Source organism: Peromyscus leucopus, chromosome 6 (assembly GCF_004664715.2).
Source record: "Peromyscus leucopus breed LL Stock chromosome 6, UCI_PerLeu_2.1, whole genome shotgun sequence".
Lineage (NCBI taxonomy): Eukaryota > Metazoa > Chordata > Mammalia > Rodentia > Cricetidae > Peromyscus > Peromyscus leucopus.
Window position 1 is genome coordinate 50,232,591 of NC_051068.1, and position 26,081 is coordinate 50,258,671.

The window sequence follows — 26,081 nt, forward strand, 5'->3', positions numbered from 1 at the left end:
AATGAAAATGCAAAGGAGAAGGGAAGCAATACTGAACAAAGGAAGTAAAATAGTAAAGACAGAGGAAGCATGATTTTGACAGATAGAGTTCTCTGTCTATGTGTGTAGAGGGCAAGCATCATACAGGATCTTATGACAAGGTCATTCTTGGGCCCTGTCTAGAACTGTGACATGGAAGTTTTGCTCTCAGCAATGTGAAACATACATCATGCAGGAAACAAACCTAGGTCATTTTCTTGTGTTATCTTTCCCAAGTTTAGATTGTGAAATTTTAGACGTTTCTACTCATTTAATTCCAAAAGAATACCCTTGCTTCCCTTTAAGAAAAAACTAATGTTTGAATAAATAGTGAGACCATAGAAATACATTATGTAATGTTATACAGCATGGCTAAATTAATTGTATGTTACATTAAACAGACACAAACTGATATATAAAAATATTAAATGTCTAATTACATTCTCCAAACCAAAAACAAAAATGTTATCACTTTGATCAGAATCAAAGAGATAAGTTATCTGTCCAAGACTATTACATTTTTGTAAAACTATAATTTATAGTTACTATTTAAATTAAAAAAACCACTCAGTCTGTTTCTTAACTGCATTTTTACTTTTTCATGCAGTGTGACTCATTGGCAGAAAGCTCTCAGACCATCCAAATAAAGCAATTTTCTGCCTTTTTACAGTATACTATAATAGCACATTTGCATCTCATCTCTATAACAACTCTTGCTACAAACAGCTTGATATTTAATTTTTCTTCACTACATACCAACTAAAAGAACATCAGAAAAACCCTTTGAAGTTGGTTGCTTCAGCTAGATTCTGTGTTCTTCCTGCCCTTCGTTTTCTATTGCTACCTGCAGTGTAGACAAGAAGGCTGAATCTCTCACTTCCAACTGACAAATGAGAATATATTAGAGATTAAAATCAGGTAGGAAAAAGAAGTGGGTTGACACTGCCTAAGCTGTAATTACATGCTGTTCCCTCACCAATACAGCACTGACTCGCAGAGTCCTTTGTAAGTGTGCAATCCTTTAACCGGTACTGTTGTCTTTACTCATTTAGCACAATGTCCTCCTGAGAGATCCAGCTTGTCCTCAACAAGCGAACATTTAGATTCTTTTCATCCATAGGCCACCATGAATATAATTGTAATGACCGTGAAAATTCTGATACTTCTTAAACCTAATTTCAAGTGCATAGACAATATCCTGAGAAGATTGCTGAGATCCATGGAAATGTTGTCATTTTATGAAAACTCTGTAAATTGTAGACAGGTAAACATATAGAAAAAGATTGTCTACAGAACACAATTTGCTATGTTGTTGAAAAATCCTGACCCACTGCTGTGGGAGTTTACATTGCATGCTAATAAAAACTCAACCTGTCACATTCAAATTCATTGTACCTTCTGAAGCATGTTTTGTTTTCACAATTAAATAATACTTACTGGGATATCTTTTGTGTGAACATGACAATGTAACCTCTGTCGCTAAACTCTGTGGTGCAGTCTGCTTTCTATGGCTCTGCACATTATTTTATACCAGTTTCAGCTTCACACACTTACTGTTTGCTAAGCAAATGATTATGTAGACTAATATCTTTCACCCTTTTATCCTACTCTGAGCAACACCATTAATACAACTTATTTTAAAACCCTAGTCAGCATTTTGCACTCTTAAGTTAATAATAATTAAGTGAAAGCAACTGATGCTGATCAAAATTGTTTTCCTCGGGATGATGTGTTTCAGGTTCAACATAATTAGGGGGAACCTCCAGTTCCAGTTCCCAGTTACAAAAGCTCAGCCATGTGCATAATGAGACTCCTTTTGTCTTTTCAATGCTAAGCAAAGCATAGAAAACAAACAGGAATACATCATTATATGGGAACTTTGACACCAAAATACACCTCATGTACCACAGTATTTTCCTTTGCTAATAAAGCCTTATTTGTAGAGGACATATTAAAACTTCTATTCGTACTGGTACTTTCAGACAAAATCAATCCGTTGAGCCTTCTGTTTCAGATTCTCCCATTACCACAGTTGCTACTTCAAATATTTACTATGACATTCCCAAGTCAGAAAATAAACAAGCAAGCAGATTGATGCAATTGTGTGAAATTTAACTTAGGAAAGCATCACACATTTTCCAAACATTAGAAAAAGTATGCCCTTTGTATGACTCTTTATTTGCTCTATTGTATTTGGTCCGAATTTAGGTATCAGTTCCATAAGTCGTAGGCTCCCTTTTATTTACTTTCATCAAACTTCTATATGATGAGCAGGTAGAAATAAAACCACAACACCTTTCACTAGATATTTTCTAAAAGTAAAATTATTTTCTCCCTATAATACGAAAGCAGTACTAACTAGTAATGTTGAATTAGTCCAATGTCATTTTTGTCCAATGTCATTTTTGTCCAATTTGTCCAATGTCATTTTTGCCAGGATACCACTATTATCCTATGAGCTTCACATGATTGTGGGACATTATACATTATGATTGTGTGACATTATAAATTTCTCCTAATTGATGATGTCCTTATATTTCAGACTCAGGGAATATCTTTATTACTGATGTGAAAGAATTGTGTTGCCTAAGTCAGAGGTATCACATTTTTAATTGGAATCTCTAAGGAAAAAAATACACCTCCTTTTTCAATGGACTTAATTTTTTAATGATATCTTTAAGTACTTCACCAGACGGCAATTACCATGAACCAAAGGTTTGTTTTTTTTGTTATAATAATCACTGATCTGTGGCTAACAGAGCACTTGACACATAAAGGATGCAAGGATATATTTTATAAAGTAAAGACATGATTGTCTTAAATACATACTGGCAAGGTGGCAGGGAGTTAGCCATGGCTAACTATGGGAAGTAAGGTTATATCCTACATTCTGTGTTCCTGGCTGTTAGATGAACGTTTGTAAAGCTACCGCTAAGTTCTTCCTGCCACTTCAGGATGTTTTCACGAAGACTATAGATGATACATCGCACTGCAGATCATTATTAAAAGCAAACAAGATAGAAAACACAACAGCATCAAGCAAAAACCAAACAATAACAAAAAGGGGATTAGCCTTGCACTGAAGAGTAGGATGAAAGAAATTAGGTACTCAAGGAGAGAAAGTAAGCAATGGTGTAGCAAAAGAAGGGGGAGACAAAGTACTTATTTATTTGTTTGTTTGTTTGTTTATTTCTATTGTCAGCTTGATACAATATAAATTCTTATCCCAATAGTGAAATGTTTGATTGAGGCTTGCCCAGTAATTGAGTAAAACCAAAACTTCTTATAAGCCACAGTCATCTTAGGGTCCACCCTGATATATAGCCTCCCTGGTTCTGTGGGTTGCAGTCTGATTGTTCTTTGTTTTATAACTAGAATCCACTTATGAGTGAGTACATACCATGTTTGTTCTTCTGGGTTTAGGTTACAAGACACGGTCAATAAGACAAAAAGACAGCCTACAGAATGGGAAAAGACCTTTATCAACCCCACATCTGACAGAGGACTGATCTCCAAAGTTTTAAAGAACTCAAGAAACTAGACATAAAAATACTAAACAATCCAACTAAAAATGGGCTAAAGAGCTAAACAGAGAATTCTCAAAAGAAGAATCACAAATGGCTGAAAGACATTTAAAGAAATGCTCAAAATCCTTAATCATCATAGAAAATGCAAATCAAAACGACTCTGAGATACCACTTTAGACCTGTCAGAATGGCTAAGATCAAAAACACTAATGACAGTCAATGTTGGAGAGGGTGAGGAGCAAAGGTAACACTCCTCCATTGTTGGTGGGAGTGAAAACTTGTACAACCACTGTGGAAATCAGTATGGCGGTTTCTCAGAAAATTGGGAATCAATAGATCTACATCAAGACCCAGCCAAACCACTCTTGGGCATATACCCAAAGAATGCTCAATCATACCACAAAGACACATGCTCAACTATGTATATAGCAGCACTATTTGTAATAGACAAAGTACTTTTAAAATCCATGACGTAGAAGCTGAAGAACTGGCACACTCCTTGTCAGATGCTGCACTCTTTGTCTGGACTCACTTGCCTTTGCTTTTCTTTGTTGGGCTAAAGAAACATCCATTTAAATTCCGTGAATCTCTTAGTTGAATTTCCTTTGAGAAGACAGTACAGAGGAGAATTCCTTGGCAAAGTGTAGTTTGATGAAATTCAGAGGAAAATGAAGTGACTAATACTTGATGACTGATTATAAACACACAATTTTGTGAACATGTGTAATTTTGTACTAAATAATTATTATAATTGGTCCCTGCAGAATGTATATATTGTATGGTACATTAATGGGGAATAAAATTTTTCTGGTTCAGGTCCACTGATGATTTGCTATATCTAGCCTCCTCTTTAGTCCATTATTTTAGTTGTGCATTTTGAAATTTAAGTATTTTTAAATTATGCTTGTCTTTACATATTAAACACATTCACAATAATAAACATTAATTAGCATTTTATTATGCTAACCCTCTTGATAGAACTCTTTAAATGGACTTCTTTAATAAAAAAATCCATATTGACAGCTACAAATTTGTTTCATTCAATTCTCTTGAAAAATAACTTCATTGTAAAGAAAGAATGGCATGCTTTTGAAATAGTGTTTTGAGGACAAAATAACTTTGTTTCCATCTCAGTGACAAAAAGAACTATTTTACTACTGTAATTATAAAGCCTTGTCTAGGCTTAGTAGTGTTTACCTGTAATACCAGTAAATGGGAGACTGAGACATGTAGGCCAGGCAGTACCAGGATAGTCTAAGCTACATAGCAAAATCCTCTATCAAACAAACTGAAAAAATAACAGCCACCCCAACAGAAACTTTATTTAATTAACATGCCTCAAATTTTTCTTTCTTTATAAATAAAAATGCTGTTGAGTGACATATTGTTCTTTATCTATTACTCAAAGGGATGACAAAGGAGAATTCCTCCTGAAATCACCTGGCTATCTATTGCAAATTCTAGAATTCCTCATCAGTTCTCATCTCCTAACACCCTACTCTCTAGAATCGAAAGTCCTCTGAAACCCAGAAATGTGCTATCTATGCTCCTGCAAACTCATCACGAAGGGAATAAGGCTGGTTTATCTGATAAAATGAAGACCTGAGCTTGTATCTACAAGGTTTTTATTAAAAGGAAGCAGGGAAATGGGAAGTGTGGAACTGGCAATGTGAGGTAGAAATGAGGATCTCTTAGTTGAGTGGCTAAAATGAAGGGTCCAGTTCATGAAGCCTGTGTTCAAGGAGATACTCTGTCCAAAAAGTAGGTAGAGAATTAATAAGGAAGACATTCAAAGTCACTCACTTTTCTCTACTCATAGCTCACATGTGTGCACACATACATAAACATGTACACACATATATAAAATAAAGAACTCCTGTCATGAGATTAGATGTAATGAGTAATTCAAGAACCCTTCTATGGTGATATTTTATTCGTACTAAAATGTGATTTGTATGTTAATAAATAAAGTTGCCTGGGTTTCAGAGCTATTAGCAAGCCATAGGAAAGCTGGGCGGTGGTGGTGCATGTCTTTAATCCCAGCAGTTGGTAGGCAGAGCTAGGTAGATCTCTGTGTGTTCAAGGATACAGCCAGCATGGAGACACACACCTTTAATCTTAATACCAACCATAAAAGACCTGGAGGTCTGTACAGACAGGCAGTGACGAGGCAGTCATGTGGTTAGGTTTACAACCAATGAGAAGGCAGAACAGAAAGTCTTTATAAAGTCAAAAACACAAGAAGTAGCTCTCTTTCAGAGAGGTAGGACCACCATGAGAGGAAGGGTAAGGATTTTAGCTCTTAGCTCTGACCTCTTGGCTTTCTTCTTTGCATTGGTTCTGTGTTTCTTATTTAATAAGACGGTTGGTTACATCTACACCCTTCTTAATTGAAATCTTTTTCAAATGATTGTATCCTTTTCTAGGCAATAAAATATAATTGACTCTGAGTGTTGCAATATTGTTATTTTTAACAGTTGTTTTACTGAATACAGTCGATAACATAGTCACAGTAAAACATTAGAAAATAATGAATTTTTAAGATTATTTTCTATTTTCATTGTCATTTTACTTTACCATCCTGACCTCAAATGGTATTAAGAGCTATAGTAATAAAAACAACTTGACATTGGCACAAAAAATAAAAAATAAAAAGTCATGTCTATCAATGGAATAGAGGTTAAGAAAAAAAAAAAAAAACAGAAATTCCCAATTTGACACCTGATTTTTGAAAACGAAGCCAGAAATACATTCTAGAAAAAATGAAATTATTTTCAACAAATGGGGCTTGTCAATGATTTGCCTGCATGTAGAAGAATCCAAATAAATCAATATTTATCTTCCTACCTGAAACTCGACTCCAAATTAATCAAAGACCTCAACATAAAACCAGATATGCTGAATGCAATAGAAACAAGTGAGGAAGTAAGGAATAGCTTTGAATTCATTAGATCAGGAAAAGGCTTTATTAAGAGAACATCATTAGCACAGGCACTAAGATCAACTATTCATAAATGTGACCTTGTGAAACCAAAAAGCAATTGCATGACAAAAGACACCATCACTTTTTTTTGTAATAGAATGAAAAAAAAATTTCTATATAAGGCTAATATCCAAAATATATAGAGAACTAAAAAATTGCTGGGTGATGGTGGTGGTGGCACATGCCTTTAATCCCAGCACTTGGGAGGCAAGGCAGGCAGATCTCTGTGACTCCAAGGCCAGCCTGGTTTACAAAATGAGTTCTAGGAAAAGCACAAAGCTACACAGAGAAACCCTGTCTCGGAAAAAAACAAAAAAAAAAAAAAAAGAACTAAAAAATGGGATATTAATAAAGTAAATGCTCTAATTAAAAAATAAGGTACAAATCTAAACAAAGAATTCTACATAGAGGAAAAATCAAATTTCTGAGAAGCACTTAAAGAAATGTTCAACATCCTTAACCACCAGAGAAATGCAAACCAAAACTATTTTGAGATTTTATCTTACAGTAGTCATGATGGCCAATAAAATAAAGGGCAGCTCATGCTGATGGATGTTGAATAACGGGAATATTCATCTATTGCTGGTGGGAGTTCAGACTTATATAGGCTTATACTTTCAAATTAGGTTAAGTTTCTTGTATAATTCTTGTCCTGTTTTTTAAAAAAAAAAGATAGAATTTAAAAGAATGTTTGCTTCATGGGGTATTAAACTGCACCTCATTGCATTCATATACAAGAATATATATTGCTGGCAGCTAAGTCTTATAACGTAAGAGTAATGCACTTGGTATTGATTTTAAAGATACTGGATTATATATACTGTTAAATATGTGTTTTGTCTTCTACAAATTGTTGTTGTACTCTATGTATTCATTCTTGAAATAAAAAGGATATTTAATTTTGCTGTCATAAAAATACACAGTTGAGAGATTTTAAACTTGTTTAAAAGGAGATTTTAGAGTTTTACAGAAAAAAAACCCCTACATTATTTTTTAAAAAATCTTTTAAAAACCTTTAAGTTTATATGGCTAAAGGACAATTTTTTTTCAATTTTTAAGATACTTTATTGTAATGTCATTGTTAATATATGATACTGATAAATAGTAAATAAAAGGCTAAAAATTAGGGCTATAGGTAAGCACCAGAGATGGAGGTACTCCTGTCTTATGATATAGTGAGATGGTGACCTAAGCAGTCTGACAAGAAGACTTAGAACCACTGGCTTAAATAATGTCTCTCCTTACTTAGGTCTATTCAAGCTAACAGACTGATTTAAAGATATATGCCTAACCTCTTTGGTTTTTGCTAGTATTGTTAAGCTCTAGCTGTTTTCGTAAATTGAATCATACAGTGAACTGTTATGTTTTATAATAGATCAGAAAAGTTCCCAATTTCTTTGGACACTATGTTTATAAGTCTTAACTTGATACTGAAAGAGCTTCAATTCATAAATTTTAATTTTTATTTTAAACTGTTAAAGATGATTGAGCCTTGTGATTTTCAGAACTATAGAGAATAGACAATGGCCCTCAAACTGTCAGATATTTGCTGAATATGGCATTTAATGTATTTAAACTTATGAACGACAGAGACTCCCAGATCCTAGCAGTTACCCCTCAAGGTTGACAAGAAGACAATGGGCGTGGTGACAGACAACTACATGTGGAATATGGTAATGCTAACCATTGGGCAAGACTACCCCACTACCTCACTTGCTGCCAATGACCGGCCCAAACTGTGGATAAACAGGACACTGGAGAGTTGATTGCCTCACTTTGCCTAAACAAAGTAAGGTCAGTCCCTCCCTTCCTCCTCCACAGATAAGCCTCTCTTCTTCTACACCTGGCAACCAAGGCTGCTGCCATGGTACCCATGTACCCAATGCCGTGGAGACCACAGGAGCCTGGGATAACTGTCTAGGTAAAGGATTATGGGCTAGTTTCTATCATTTTAGTTAATCCTTCTCAAGTCTCCGGTCACATTGATAGCTAAGCTAGCTGTAGCTCTGGCAGCTAGGCAACAGCAGAAAATCAGCTCCTTTCCCCAAGGCTACAGCCACCTAATGACTAATGTTCATTAGTCAGTCCACTAGTTAGTTAAAGCTACTAGATCTCTTATTAAAGGCAAACAGGTATGCCTTGTTTACAGCCTTCATATTAAAAGAAAAACAGTTTTTGGGTATAAATTTCCACTAAATAAACATGCTTTACAATGACTATTCTCAATAAGAACTACTTGTGTCTCTGGTAGATGATTTAAGTCCAAACAATGTATAAGTTCTGGTCTAAGAAAATGTCTTAAGGTATATAAAGTCTCAAGTTTTAAAACCTCAAAGTTCAATGGGTCTAAAAAATTATTTCAGATATATGCATACAAACTATAAAGGTATATTGATATACTGAGATTTCAAGGGATCAAAGGTTCAGCATTGATAAATGGAGTTCTCAAAAACTGATAGATCACTGACTACTTACTATTCAGTCCCAAGCTTGAAATATCAGATTTCCTTTGGTTGTCTTCTAAGTATAGACCTAAATGTACTTTTCATTAGGCTGAAAACATTATCAGGTGTGGTGACATTTTATCTGTGTCCCCCAATAAAGTTTATCTGAGGATCAGAGAAAAAAGCCAGCCATTATAGTAGACATAGAAGTCAGGCAATGGTAGCACATGCCTTTAATCCTATCACTCAGGTGGCAGAATCTGTCTGGATCTCTGTGAGTTCAAGGCCACACTGTGAACATAGCCAGGCATGGTGGCACTCACCTTAAATTCCAACAATAGTTAGCCATAAAGATCTGGAGGTCTGTACAGAGAGACAGGAGTGACAGAACTAGGCAGGAAGAGGGAGTGATGTAGCTGGGCGTAGAGGACATGAGTTAGCAGAACAGAAGGAGTATAGGCATGGGTATACAGGAAATAGCTCTCTTTGGAGACTGAAGGTTGGTGAGGTGAGATTGGCGTGTGGCTTATCCTGTTCCTCTGATCTCTCAGCTTTACCCCAATTTCTGGCTCTATGATTTTTATTTTATAAGACCTTATAAGAATTGTCTACTGTCAGGCTCACTAGATATGGAAAAAAAGTTCATGATTTTTAACCCATAGCCTTTGATATGACACCAAGGTGTAAATCTGTTCCAGGTGTTTCATAGAAACATGTTAACTGCTTTTCTATAATGTATATTTCAATATGATAAAAATGCTAATATATCTAGAACTTTTTATCTCCTTTGGTAAATTCAAATTCATGTAAGCTTCAGGAAGTCAAAGAATGGTCAAAAGGCTTAGATTCACCTGTCACAGGTCAAAAGAAAAAGTTCCAAATTTAAGACTTTTCTTTAAGTTCCTAAATTTTAATTTCAGTACCTAGTCTGTATTTGTACAGGCATATTTGTACTTGGCTGATTGACACCATCCAGGGAGCACCTGCAAAGTTCAAACTGCTGGCCTCTGGACTTTCAAGGAGCTGATATGAACCAGTCCAGCCAATGTAATTGCTCCCTGTCCCTTCACCTGGATGAGATAATCAGATGCTTCTGATAAATGCTCCATGGTCCAGCCTTTGATTAACATTTCACTCTTCCTGGTCCCTGACAACCAAAGCCCCCACTTAATGGGAAGCAGCTACAGAAGAGAGTGCATCTTCCATCCAGCAGAACAGGCTGAAAATGCTAAGTCAAAGGGAAATTCCTTCACATGGGGACAAGATGGCTACCTATAAGGACAACTAATATATCAAAAAAAGGACCAAGATTTATCTACAGGTAGATTCATTAATTAAAATGGTTCTACAACATGATAGGGTGTAGGTAGGCACTAGCTCAACTTCTTTGTGTTCAGTGAGCCATACTGGCTAATGTTCTTGGTAGAAAAAGCACTCTGATCACTAATAAAGGGGAAATATAAACACCAGTCTGTCTTCAAAAGCTCTGATCTATACTGCTGTAGTGCCTGCAAGATAACCTAGTGAAATAGTGACACAAACCTTGAGAGAGTAACCATCCAATATCTAATTTGGTTAAGGGAACATTCATGAGATGGGACCCATGCCTGTCATTGTTTGGATGATAAGAAACTGAGACTAGACAGCTCAGGGACCTAAGAGAAAACCAAATACTGTGAAAGGAATGTAGCAGTACAATGACTCCTCTGATGACATTCTTTTATAGTCAGATCTGTGCCTTATTCAGACATCATTGGAGAGGCTTCTTCCTGCAGTAGATGAGAACAAATACAGGAAACCACAGCCAGAAAATATACAGAGTGAGAGACCTTAGAACATTCAACATAAATGAGATATCTCCATCAAATCCAACCCCTTAGGTTTCAGAAGACATGAGAAAGAGAAGACAGAAAGACTGCAAATGCCAGAGGCAATGGAGGACACCAAGAAAACAAAGTCCTCTAAACCAACAGTATCAGACCCATGCATTTAAGAGCTTACAAAGCCTGGGGCAGAATCCACAGGGCCTGCACATATCTGTACCAGATAGAATCCTAGAGCTGAAAAAGAAGTGGACAAATGCCCCCACCCTAACCCAGATCTGCTCTCCAATTGATAGCCATTTGCAAATGAAAAATCAGTTTTCTGTGTGGACACAATATATTGTGTCCCCCAATATATTGTGCACCCCAATAAAGCTTATCTGTAGATTAGAGGAAAATGCCAGCCACTATATTAAACATAGAAGTCAGGCAATGGTAGCACATGCCTTTAATCCTAGCATTTAGGAAGCAGAGATTCATCCAGATCTCAAGGCCACATCGGGAACAGAGCCAGGCATGGTGGCACACGCCTTAAATTCCAACCTTAGTTAGCCATAAAGTTCTGGAGGTCTATACAGACAGACAGAAAGTGACAGACCTGGGCAGAAAGAGGAAGTGATGCAGGTAGGCAGAGAGAGGAAGTAAAATAGCAGGGACAGTATGGAATATCAGCATGGGTATACATGAAGTAGGTCTCTTAGGAGGCTGAGGAGTCAGTAAGGTGAGGTTGGCTGTGGCTTGTCCTATTTCCTCTGATCTTTGGATTTTCACCCCAATATCTTGCTCTGGGTTTTTTTATTAATAAGGATGTTTAGCAATTCATCTTACATTTCTCCATGAGTATTTCATGGGAAATTAACTACTTTTAAGTGTAGGCTACATTCCCAACAGTTGATGCCCAACAGAAAATAAACTCAACAGCATCTTTGGAGGTTCATTGTTTCATAATGTTATGTCAGTTTTTTTTTATTTCATTATTTTATTTTTATTTTTATTTTTACCCTAACGGTCCTTTGTATACATATTATGGCTTCTGTTTTTGTGTTTTTATGAGATTCCAAAGCATGCAAATGAGTGTGTCTCTACATCTATATTTGTTTCATGTGTCTTTTCTTAGTTTTTTTTCTTCTGTTTGTTTGTTTTGTCTTATTTCACTTTTTAGGTTTTTTTAATCTTATTATATTATATTATATTATTATCCCTTAGAAGTCTGTTTGTTGTCTAAGGAGAGACAGAAAGGGGTATTCCCAAATGGAAGTGGAGGGAATAGAAGCTATGAGAAGTAGAGTGAACAGAAACTAAAGGATAAATTATATATTAAAAAGTCTATATTTAATCAGAGAAAAAATAGGAAAAGGAAGAAATATAAGCCACTTCCCTTAATATAAAAGTGCATGTCATTAAAGATCATTAAAATTTTTCTGCCACAGTATTCTAATGCTCAATTGCAATTATTAATCCCAATCTTCCCCAGATCCCACTCTTCTTCACACTTGACAAGGAAAGAAACAAACTCATAGTATGGGTAAACCTTCACAATGGTTCAGTTTATTTTAGCATATGCTGAGCAATGATGTTGATGCAGGTTGTCCAGCCATGTGTTGATTGCTTCTCCTAATTTGACAAGTAGGATCTACTACTAATTGCAGGAAGATGGCAGGAGGCAATCATCATTCATAAGTTATTTTCTTTGTCAAATGTTCTTTACAGTGGGGTCTGTATCTTAATTCTGAAATATCTTCTTAAAAGGTGCAAAGTTTATATTGTTCATAGAGTTATATATTCTGAAATTTGTATACATAATTCATTGGTTATGTGGAAAGAAAGAAAATAAGCTAAAATTGTTGACACAGTGTGCAGCATAAATTCTTTTTCAGTGTCCTTAGTTTCAGTTTCAAAAGAAACCATTCATAAAGTTCAAAGAAAGTTTCTCAATACATCTTAGGGAGTTTTATTTTCAAAGGCTATGCAGGAAAGCACAAGAAAAAAACTGCTTGAGATGATTTAAGAGGTCAACAGTCAAGTAATACAAATATTGAGTTGTCATTTTCTTATTGCCCATAATTCAAGATTTTCAAAACTTCCTGAGGTAAAAATTATTTTTAGATTTAAAGGAAAGAAATAGATTCCTACCACTGATAACAATGCCTGCTTGAATCCTGTTTCTTCTTTTACTGTTATGATTTCTCTTTTACCCTGACATGTTAATGGAAGTAAGCAAAAAATATTCAACACAATTGCATTGCTACATTCAGAGTTTGAGGAAAATTAAATTTTACCGGTTCTTTATGCTTTTATCATATTCATCTTACTTCTGCATGATTAATTCAGACTTGCCAGCAAGCTCTTTGTTATTCTGACTCTCTTGAGAAGATTTTGTAATGAAAATGTAGAAGATTACTGGGAGTAAGCAGATGCAATTTAAAAGAAAATCAGTTTGGAAATTAGCATTCCATCCTGCAGTATTTTAAGAGTTTTCTTAGAAATTACCTTTGTTCTAGAAATAGGAACATATATGGTAAACATTATGGTCTGTATATTGAACAGAGAAGAAAAGAAAAATAGCATATTTATAAATAGATGTTGTATGGAATAAATCTAGTAATGACTATTTCAAATTTGGCTTTATGTAGTTCAGCAATAAAGGTCAATACTTAACAAAATACAACTCTTTTATGAAATAAACCAAAATGAAATTATTGTGCTTTAGTAATACATTAGTCACAATTAATTAAATATATTCAGAGAAAATGTCTTTTAATGTATTTGTCATGTCTAACAGTAAATAACACAGGGCTTAGGGTATAGATCAGTTGCTATAGTATTTACCCAGCACACGTGAGACCAGACTATGATGAGGCATACCTGGGATCTTAGGTAGAGTCAGAAGGATCAGAGTTAAAGGTCATCTTCTTATACACAGAGAACTCAATGACAGTCTGTACTAAAGGAGACCTTATTTTACTTAACGTAGGAAAGGAAAAAAAGGGAGGTGAGCAGGTAAGAGTATTGACTATGTTTCCAAAGGACCTGGCTTTGATTTTCAGCACCTACATGTGTCTTGTTATTTTAAAACTGAATTATATTAAATTTTTTCCTCATAAAGCAATGGCATATCTTGTAAGTTGCATTATTTTGTAATGATATAACTCTTATACCTGAAAACCTCACCTTGAACTCAATAATATTTAAATGTAGCCTTTGCATTAATATTTTCATTTTAAAATAAATTTTTACATTTCTTATCGCAATACCTGAAAAGTATTGGTCAGACCCATCATACAGTTTTCAGTGGCCTACCATATTTTAAGGAATTCTCTAATAACACTGAAGTGGCTTTTCTTAAACTTTTTTTTTTCTAAACTTATATAAAACACCACAATGCTAACAGAATTTTAAGGAATTTATATGTTGATTACAACTTGAGAAATGTCTTAGTTATTATTTCTATTGCTCCGAAGAGACAAAATGACTATGGCAATTCTTACAGGGAAAGCATTTAATGGGAGCTGACTTACAGATTCAGGTTTAGTCTGTTATCGTCACGGCAGGGAGCAGGGCAGTGTGCAAGCCAGCATGGTGCCGGGGAAGGAAGAGAGGGTTCTACATCTTGATCCTCAGGCAGCAGAAATGAATCAACTGTGTGTCAACTGAACACAGCTTGAGCAGGGGAGACCTCAAAGTCCACCACGGTGGCCTTCTCTCTTCAACCAGACCACACTTCCTCACAGGACCCTCCCTACCGGGGTCATTTTCTTTCCAACCACCAGAAGGGGTTTGTAGAATAAGTGTCAGAAATCAGTCATTGGGAACTTTGGATTATCTGAAGAATTCCACAGGTTTCTAGCAATATTTAAAACATTAGATCTTGGTTCAGGACTATTAGTACATGTTTATTTATTTATTACCATATCCCAATAACACATTATCATTGTGAAAAGTTCTGAAATTAATGAAAACCTGTCCTGAATTATCACATCTTTGCTTAAAAACAAAATTATCATTCAAAGCACCTTACATTTGTGTTCTATAAAATTTAGAATTGTTTTCTGTGTGACATATGATGGATAATGTATTATTTTCTATAATGAATTTCGTATAATATGATTTGTTACCTCTAAGCACATGCTTGTTTGTAGGTTATGTAAACACAGAAAGATAATTTTTAGTCTTTGTATTTATATTAGTTCCATTTTAAAGCAAAGATTGAGGGTACTCTAGTATTCTAATTCTTTTTTTTTTAGTTAAAATGTTTTCTTTAATTTACACAATATTAACATCACTTTTGTCAGGCATATCACATTTACAGAATAGAAATTAAGTTCTGTAACCCAGTCCGGTCTTGAATCTATAGCATGATCTTATAGTGAGTATCACATCAAGGAAAGAATCAAAGCTCTTCCCCTTGATGTCACATAACCAAGAGGTAGTCTGTAAAGAGTCTTCCTCTGTCATACCAACCAGCTCACAAATAAAGACAAAGAGATTTCTTATTAATTATGAAAGTTTGGCCTTATGTTGGGCTTGTTTCTAACTAGCTCTTATGACTTAAGTTAAGCCATTTCTACTAATTGCATTCCATCATGTACTATTTATTCTGCTTCTTCTGTGTCTCCTGTCTTCTCCTTTCTCTCACTGGAAGTCCTGCCTATACCTTTTGCCTAGCTTTTGGCTGTTCAGCTTTTTATTACACCAATCACAACAGTACATTTTCACAGTGTACAAATGTCCCACAACATTTCCCCATTTTTATCTAAATAAAAAGAAAAGGTTTTAACTCTAATACAGTAAAACTATGTACAAGAGCAACAATTATCAAGTAAGGATTATATTCACAAAGCCCAGTTCATTTGTATTTGGCAAATTCAGAGAAACTATTATCTATAAGATCTTTTTCCTTTTTTTTTTTTTTTCTGACATGGTGTCTCCGTATAGTTTTGGTCCTGTCTTGGATCTCTCTCTGTAGACCAGACTGACCTCAAACTCACAAAGATCTGCCTGGCTCTGCCTCCTGAGTGCTGAGATTAAAGGCATGTGCCCATCACCCAGCTAGCTATAAGATCTTGATGAGTCCAAAGTTTTGCACCTAATTTGCTTTCTATTCTAACATGTATTAGCAACCCAAAAGTATCTTCTTAGACATCAAAATATTTTCTTGGATAAACATTTTAAGCTTTTATGTCTTTTAACCCTATACTCCTTGTGCCTCTTTTGGAAGGTTTCTCTTCTGAATTTAGTAATGAGAAAAATTGTAGTTATAACCATCTCATTTTCAACTCCATCAGAGGACCAATAATTAGGTAATACCACCTGAGTAAACAGCAAGTGTAGAGCAAGCATCTTCCCAAACTACAGAAATGACAGAAATAGCTGGCTATAGGACAATGTTTCTCTGCAGTAGTGGAACATTCATTTTTGCCCTACAGGCCTAGAATATCTGATAGACTTTTCTGTGAAGCAGGAAGTTGGAAGGACTGTCCCACCTTGTCTTGGCAAAATTGGGAAGTCTTTTTCCTTTGTATCATGCTTGTCCAGTTTGTACCGTATACTGTCAACAGTCTAGGCAAGGGCAGTTTCTTCCACAAATGGCTAGCTTTGCCAAATTGAAAATAAGCTCCATCTGAAGGTTCTTTGATGTCCATCATCCTTTTTTGAAGTAAAGTGTTGCTGGCAGGAGCAGACATATACCGATAAGCAAAAATGTCTTAAACAAGAGTAGAAACTATATAGAGTATTTTCTAACAAAATAACCTTAAATTTTATCAATATACAAAAATCCATGCCAATGTAAAAATATTTGAGATTAATAGTTACTTTTTAGTTTAAAGTAGATTCAATAATCTACCCTCTTATCTTATTCTTTCCACATCTGCTCTTTATTTTTCCAGAATAAGATCCTTAAATCCAACCTCCCTTTCTTAGTTTCCTCCTTTACCAGTAACACTTTGCAACCAACCCTGTTAAATGGTGACAAACATTCATAACCCACCAAATGATCAGAAACCACCCACCCCATCTCTTGGGAATGTGGATGTCACATTCTTAAAATTACTTCCTGTTGTCTGGGGGTTTTGGTGATGGCATCTTTAGGGGACCCTGAGGATATTGCCATAATGGTCAAGTCCTGGGAGAGCTAGCTGTATAATTTTTGTTTAGCCTCTGTGTGATGGGAAAGTGTAGAGCTTATCTGAAATCCTGACTGGACAGTCTGAGAGGCTGGATCATCTCAGCTAGCATCTTTGATGTTGTTCTGGATGCAGAACTTTAAGTAAACTGTAACAGAAGCATTCTGAGAGGCTGGATCACCCTGTCTTCATTGATGTCTGCTCCTTTTTTTTTTTTCTAAAAACAAACTTTTAAAGGTAACATATATATCTGTATTAGTGCAAGCATGGAATGCCCACAATACACAAGTCAGCTAAAAATTATTTTTTGTTCTATGCTTGAATAGGTAAAAGGCATTTGTCAATTTTATAAGTGCCTTTGGACTGTATAATTAAATTGTCATGAGGACTCCGTATTTATAAATCTGGACAGCCAGATTTATCATGTCTCATCCAGTCTCAGAGCTGTTCCCATGCTGAGGGACCAGCATATATATCAGCTGTCCTGTAGTATTCCTTAGCTTTTTCCTTCATGTCTCTAGTCAAGATACTCAGGTCTCCCCTGATGAGATGAAATCTGATCTCTGGTAACTTTGAAAGAATCCATAGCTTTTTGTTTCCTGTGGGAACAAAGGCATAACCTCTTCTCAACTCAACATATTTCTTGACTTCCATTCTGAGGCCAAGACATCTCTAAAGTATATAGGCTAATTTAACTCAGCAACCCTTCCACAATCCAGTGTCTCTCAGCAGCTGTCATTTTCTGTTCAATTAGCACACAAAAAATTCAAAATTATCAAAACACCATGGAAGGTCCGAACTCATGTGTTATAATATTTCCAAACTTTATGTGGCTTATTCTTTTTATATTACTTTACTTTTTCTTTAAAAAAAAAACACTTCATCTTATTATTAAAATATTTATTTTTCTATGACTGTCTATGCATATTTTCTTTTCTTTCTTCAGCATCTAAGCACATTTTCAAGCATACTATATCTGTTTAGAGGTTTGTTTTTTCTTTGTTTTTGTTTTTTCTCAGTCTGGACCTAACTTTTTTTATAATTTTTTTCTTATTTAAATTTTTTTCTTTCCTTTTACATACCAACCCATGTTCTCCCTTCCTCCCCTTCTTCCATTCCTCCCACCTCCCCCCATCCCACCCCCATCCCTGACTTTCTGTATGTCTGCTGCCTTCTCTGACTGTGTAAACCAACCCTCAAACCTGCCGCATAGCTGTGCTGACAGTTGACTCCATACCACTGCAGATCCTTGAGAGCTGGGAACAGCATTTACATGTGCCTTCTCTGGGAATTTCCTCAGCCTACACTGCTCAAGTGCTTACTGTATAGTAGCCATGCCTCTGTAAGCCACAAGCACTGGGTTACTATGTAGCTGTGTCTGTTTGTTGTTGTTGTTGTTGCTGCTGCTGCTGCTGCTGCTGCTGCTGCTGCTGCTGCTGTTGCTGTTTCTGGTTTTGTTTTGTTTTTTAAGGTTTTTCAGGCTTTATGTGGAAATACATACCTGGAGGTCAGGCGTCATATGCAATGAGTCTTTCTTTCTCCTGCCAACCAGCAAATCACAACATAGAGACTTATTACTAATTATTAAACTTTGTACTTAGCTTAGGCTTGTTTTTAACTAGGTCTTATAGCTTAAATTAACTCATTTCTATTAATCTGCATCATCTCATATACCACACATCCTGTTTCTTCCCTGTCTCTTGGCGACTCCCATGTCCCTAGATTCCTCCTCCTCTTCTTTCCTCTCCTCAGAAATCTCTCTAGTACTGTCTACCTAGCTATTGGCAGTTCAGCATCTTGTCAACATTTGTTGCCCATAGTTTCCTTGATTTTTCTCATTCTGATTGTGGTAATGTGAAATCTCAAAATAGTTTTACATTGATTTTCCCTGATTCTAAGGATGCTGAAACTTTCTTATATTCTTTTAAGTCATGTTTCTTTCTTCTTTTGAGAATTGTCTGTTCAGAGTCTTAGCCTATTATTTAACTTGCTTTGTTGGTTTTTATAATTCTCTGAATAGCACTCTTCAAAGGAGTAAATGGATGTAAATTCCAATTGAGTTGGTGTAGTAGAACTCAAAGATCTTTCTCCCTCCAAGGCATATAGGCATCGCATGGATAGAAAATATGTGGTAAGGGTCCTTGTAACAGCTCAATATGGTTCCTATCTTGGCCTAGACATGAGGGTAGGTGGTGTGGGTTGAATAAACTTAGACTCCAAGAAAGCATTTTCAGATACTCCTCCTACCTGGGCATGGAATGGTGACATGGATGGGCAGTTCAAGGTCAGGATTTTGGGTGAGACTTGGCAAAAGAAACCATACATGTGACTTTTGCCTGGCTCAGGGCTAGAAGTGTTAGAGTTGCAGCTCTAGAAGGTGAGTGCCCTTGTATGTCTCTGTAAGAGCAATAGCATATGAGTCTCTTAACTGGACCTGCAGCAGAAAGAGGATGGTATGTGGGAGAGACAAGAGTCTGACTCACAGATAAAGCTTGCAGATGAGTATCTACCTAAACCTGGAGTGGTGATATGAAGGGGCAACCTGGGATGAGGGTTCTGTGTCAGATTACACAAGATTATTTCTTAAGTAATTTGTAATGAGAAAATCTGTTCTTCTCACTTACTTGTGTTGTAAAAGAACTTTTTAATCAGAAAAAAAATCCATAAATTGGACTACATGTTTCTCTGTCTTGATTACTCCTTCCCTGTATTTAGGTATCTAGGACATCAAGTCTCCAACCCACAACTTCTTGGGGTATTTTTGCAGCAGTTCATTAAATGGAACCCTATCAGTGTAGAGTTAATAGGCTTCTAAACACTCAAGTCACTATCAGTAAAGAACTAGCTAAGAGGATGGCTATGAGTCAATGGATAATGAGTCTGGCTATTAAAAATCTATTAGTTTTCTGCTCAGAGTTTAAAAAGAGCTATTAATATTAGGTTTAAATTTTCCAATGTTAGAATTTAGAAACTTCAACAATCAAAGTGCCTCAACTTAATGAGAAAATCTTGGTTTCTAAGAAATAATGATAATAAGGATATTTATTATTTTTAATTGTATTATATGCATTGGTAACAATGGTGAATTGTTTTAAAGTAGTCATTACTTGGATATTTTAGGTACCTGGTAATTGCTTGAAGTGGAGTTATTACTTCCATTACCAATACTGTCCATCCTAGGATAGTGTTAATTACTAAAGAATAGTATAGCAAAAAGTAAACCAAAGAAATAATTAATGTTTTGTGGTCTTACAAATCAAAATAAACATTATATAGATGATAGTCAGACATACAGACACAATGGAGAGAACAGATATGGAAAAGAGAATAAATACATGGTTTTATATAAAACAGAAACAAACTATTTGCATTGAAGTTCATTTTGTATTTTATTATGTTACTTTCCTCTCAGTTCTTTCAGGAAATCCAACTTAAATCACACATGGAAAAATTAAAGATATATTTGATTTAGGTATACTTGTACCACAGGTGCAGTCAAGAAGATAAGAGTTTTTCTGGGCAGTGGTGACACAAGCCTTTTATGCCAATACTCCAGAGGAAGAGGCAGAGGCAGGCATATCTCTGTGAGTTCAAGTACAGCCTGGTATAAAAGTGAGTTCCAGGACAGCCAGGGCTGTTACACAGGCAAATCTTACTTTAAGAAAAACATGAGGAAGGATGAAGAGGAGGAGGAGATGATGATGATGAAGAAGAAATTGAGAATTTCTTCCATTTTGGCATGTGTATTGTAGTGATGACACAAAGAAATAAACTGAATGAAAGAATAAAAGAAGGATTAAGATATTAAGAAGCTGAATAGGATGATAATCAAAGTAAGTCAGTGTTGGATATGCAAAAAAGGTTCTCTCTGGAAACCACCACTTACACTGACACCTAGATAACAAACAAAATGTTATACTGCAAAGGACCATAGCACAGATTCAGTTGACATGAGACTCAAATAGCCAAAAGAGATTAACTTAAAAATAAGTATGGGCTACTCTGGTAGAAAACATGTTAGATTCTAATCGGATCATAGAAAAGACTGAGTTTAGTTCCTACCACCTTTATTTAATATAAATTGTCTACAAATACCTGAGATGACTTCAAAGTTCTCCATTATGTTTTTATGTAGGGTACCATGCTATTTGATAACAATAGCTTTTCAACGTATTTTAAGCTCAGTTTAATACCTCTTGCTTTGCTTTTTTTTTTTTTATACGAAATGACTTAGGTTTGTTTTAAGATTTTTGTTATTTTGTGCAAGTTTTGTAATTTTTAAAAGCTCTGTATGAATTATATAGGTATTTTAATATTGATGGCATCAAAAATGAAGGCATCTTTATAGTGTGCATATCTTTTCCTTAGATATTTATTTTATCTACCTTACACTCTAACCAACAATATACTTTCCTGGTCCTCCCTATCCAGTAGTCAAATCAGGATTATCTGAACCACTGCATTGGAACTATACATTGAAGACTACTGAGGCTACCACTGGATACACAACTTACACAAGTAAACACGGTGGTTTTTCCTCTCCCTGGATCTATCACGAGTTAATAGTCAGCTTTGAACGATAGGACCACATCATCTCTCCTCTATTCTCTACAGACCCATTATTGTGTCAATGCAGAACAGACATCTACAGGAGCTGTGAGTTAGTGAGTGTGATGGCTCTTTCTTTCTGGGAACTTGCATTTTCAGGTATTTTCCTCTATCTCTTATCTACTTTCTACTGCCTCTTCTGCAGTGTTTCTTGGGCCTTAAAGGGAAGACTGTGTCTTGTTTAGGTGTGAGCACTTGTCTGCTATTATTCTCAACTATTCTCAAAGTCTCCTGTAGCCCAAAGTATTTATCCATGCATTCATTGGAATTAGAAATTTCTCTGATAAGGCATTTATCTATGGATAGAATTATATATTTATAATGTATTGCAATGCTTTTCAATTTAACTAAACAACTGTATTCAATGCGCCACTAATGCCTACGACCTGGTTTATAATTTTCTTCAGACCAGGTTTACAGGTGCAGGAAGATTCCATTTTGTGGAATAGGTCCTTAGATCCAGAGAATGATTGGTTACCCCAATAACAGTAGTGCTACTATTGTACAAATCAGCATATCACACCTGGCAAGTTGGTCTTCCTGTTCATAGGGTTGACGGCTTGGCAAGATTTCTGAAGCCCTTTCTCTTCTAACATCTTGAAAAACACCTTCCATGGCTATGAAAAGCAAGACAGAAAATAGGAAGCTACCAGTTCAATTCCAGCTTGATTTCTCTATATCATGTTACCAAGATATTTGGTGTCTTTATGGATAATGTCTTATGAAAAAGTTCTGGTGGACAACCAAAAGAAATAGCTAGAACCTATATTGTTTTGTAAGCAACTGAGACTTCTTTGGTCAATTAGTAAATCAAAACTGAAGATCCCTGGCACTGTGTTTTATTTAATAACCCATTGCTCTAGAAGCAGCTTTTTTTTTTTTTTTTTTTTTTTTTGACAAGTCAAGATATCTCTTTTCAATTCTTCTTTTAAATATAACATGTGGGTTTAATTTGCTTGCACAATAGTTAGGTTCAATATGGATTTTAATATCTCCTTCAATCTGTTTCACCCTCACCTTCATCCCTTCTTCTCTCCCATATTTCCTCCCACTACTGAGTTAATCCTCCCACTCCCAATATATACTTTTGCATTATTCGTGTCCTACAATCCTTCCTCTTCTAAAGCATCTTTTCCTCATTTGCTTTTTTCTGGTTTCTTCACTTGTGCAAATACTCAAAGTTGAGCACAGAGAACTTGGAAATTGAAGCCATAGTAGTGGCTATTCGTGGTTGTCAATTTGAATACATTTGGAATTAACTAAGCCCCAAGTAGCTAGATACAACTGGAAGGGATTTTTCTTAATTAAATCATGTGAAGTAGGAAGACCTACCCTAAATATGGATATTTTGATGTGGGAAGATCCACAGTAAATCTTTTAATGTGGAAAAAAATCCCTTAAATCCGGGACAAACCTTGTGATTGCAGTTATACAAAGGACAAGGACGAAGGCTGTTCTGCCAATCCAAGCCCCATTCTCATCCCAGATATGCAGCAGAACTCGCGGTTACCATATCCTGTGGATCTTAAGTAACTGTCCTCCTACCACTTGTTGCTTTTTCCAGGGTCCCAACCTCCACAGGCACCCCCTGCTAAGGAAGGGCAGCTCTTGCCAGGCCAACAAGTAGGCTGAAGGCAGGCCCATACTTCTACTGCCTCTGAGAACCAACACCCACTCAGCCTCATCTCTCATTCTGTAGCAGGAACCCCACTGAGGTCTTTCTTTCCTCTCAGAACCCATCCCCAGTGAATCACAAATACTTTTTCCTCAACCTTCCTTCCCCCAGATCATCCCAGTATCCAAGCCTCTAACACCAGCAGGAATTCCCTGTGAGCACACCAGCGGAGGTTTTTTTTGTTTGTTTGTTTGTTCATTTTTGTTCTTATTTTTGTTTGTTTGTTTTCTTTTGTTGGGGGGGGCACTGTAGGTGTGAGGGGAGGAGATGAGGGTACCAAGAGATAAGAGGAAATGGGGTGAATGACATGAAACCCATGAAGAATCAATACAGAAATTAAATGTAAATTTAAAAAAAATACCAAACAGCTATATTAAGAAAATATCTGTATTGCCCTCACATTAGTAAAGTCATATCTTTAAAATAACAATGAAATTAATACATCATGAATTGATAGACACAAAAAAATTTGGCTGAATTACAGTGAAATTTCAAATCTCGTCCTCTGAGGGTACTGGTGATTAAAGTGAGGGCATGAATGGGTAAATAATGGGATCCTATGTCTGGGATGGAGATGTGTGGGAGGACCCTGCTGAGGCTGAGAACTTTGAACCCTCAGATTTCATCTCACCTGAAGAAGAAATCTCTCTACCCTTAGGAAAAGATACACCCCTACTCTCACAGTCTTAAGTATTACCTTGTCCACCTTTTGTATGAGGAAATTATTCCTTGATGGTCTGGTAAACTAGAAGTGACTTTCCCTGGAGGAAGTAGTAGCCATGACAATACTGATGTACTTCATGGCCCAACAGTTACCTCTAGACCTAAAACCAGACTTACAGTAAATCAAGCCCCATAAAGGGGAGATGAAAAGTATAGTCCATAAAGAGGTACACTACACCAATAAAGAGCTTAATGAGTTTGCTAATTCATTCAAGCAGAAGTCTGGGGAATATGTATGGGAATGGATATTAAGAGTATGGGATAATGAATGAACATGAAACTCGAACGTTTTATTGATATGAACACACACTCAGTGGAGATTATAGGTTTAATATGGAAACGCACATAACCTTGATTTTGGTGTGTGTGTGTGTGTGTGTGTGTGTGTGTGTTAGAAAAGTGTCAAAAGTTTGTTGCAATGGTTAGCTGAAGCATTTGTCAAGACTGCCTACCCGCCTACTAAGAAGTTGGAGAAGCCTGATACTCCCAGACTTTTTGTGCTGAAAAGAGTATTTTAATGCTTGGAGAACTGCAATTCTAGAGTAGGTATGTGGTGTTAAATACAGTACAACACAATGGGAAGGGACAGAATATTCTTCACTAATCTTTTTTTTTAATTTTATTTTAAAATAGTATTCAGTTCTACATAACAGCCACAGATTTCCTTGTTCCCCCTCTTCCTGCCCCCCTCCCCTTCCCCCAGCCCACCCCCTTTCCCACCACCTCCAGATCAAGGCCACCCCCGAGGACTGAGATCGACCTGATAGACTCAGTCCAGGCAGGTCCAGTCCCCTCCTCCATGATTGAGCCAAGAGTCCCTGTATAAGTCCCAGGTTTCAAACAGCTATCTCATGCAGCGAGCCCAGGACCTGGTACCACTGCCTAGATGCCTCCCAAACAGATCAAGCCAATCAACTGTCTCACCTATTCAGTGGGCCTGATGCAGTTGGAGGCCCCTCAGCCTTTGGTTCATAGTTCATGTGTTTCTATTCGTTTGGCTAAAGACGTTCAGTGGTGAAAGAGGCAGCATGACATTTGAAGAGCTTTTTCTTCACCCTTTTTCTTGTGTCAGACCTTAGGGTTGGAGTTGCTATTACTCAATTGGATGATTTAAATGTGATGGGCATAATTGTGCTCTAGGGTAGCAGGAGCCAGATAACAGCATTGAATTTCCAAAGGCAAGATGATTATAGTTATTGTAGTGGCAACAAAGGTAAAGCAATGTCCATCATGGCCTGACATATACTGGGTAGCAGAGTTGAAATTTTGTCATGGAATGACTTATATGGACCTTTGGTACTGACTAATCAGTCATGGTATTTCCAGGAGTGAAATAGATAAGAATCTTAGTGTATTTTTGTTTGATCTATATGAGCAGAAAATTTTTCATATTAAAGAAAGGCTACATTGGATGGTGGCAATGAACCAGTTTCCAGATTAGTCAGTTTGCAGATGCAGAACCCATTGAATGCAAGGAAGAAACTTTGAGAAAGAACTTTGCTAAAATTTGTAAGTGTTTTTACTGTTGCTCTTTCTCTATCCTTCTTCTGAGGGAGTACATCCTTTTACACGGATAAACCTACATTGGGGAGAAGGAAAGTATTTGGGGGTCTATTGGTTAGTGGTTCAAAATTGACAGTGATTCTGAGAGACTCCGAGAAACATTGTGACTATTCAAAAACAGGAAATAGAAACAATCTAGCCACCCATCAACTGATAAATGGACAATGATAATGTGGCACCCTTACACAATAGGATGTTATACATCTATTAAGCAGTAAAATTATGAAATTTGATGGTAAATAGTTGGAGCTATAATCATTCTGAGTGGTGTAACCCATACCCAGAAAGACAAATATATATATATATATATTTCCTTCATTTTCAGATGATAACCTTGAATCTTCAAATATGTGTGTTTGGTTGGAGATTTTCAAAGCACAATCTGGCTTGTGGAGAGTGCCTACCACAGGACATGAACAAAATCAAGAACACTGGTGCCTAGAATTCAAGTATATACAGGAATTTAGCTCAACAACATATGTCTCATGAAATGAGAAATGTTTATATTACTATTTTCAACCTATACTAATACTACTAAAGTTTTGAATATTTTTTCAAAAATAGCTTAAACTGGAAGACTGCATCAGGGAGT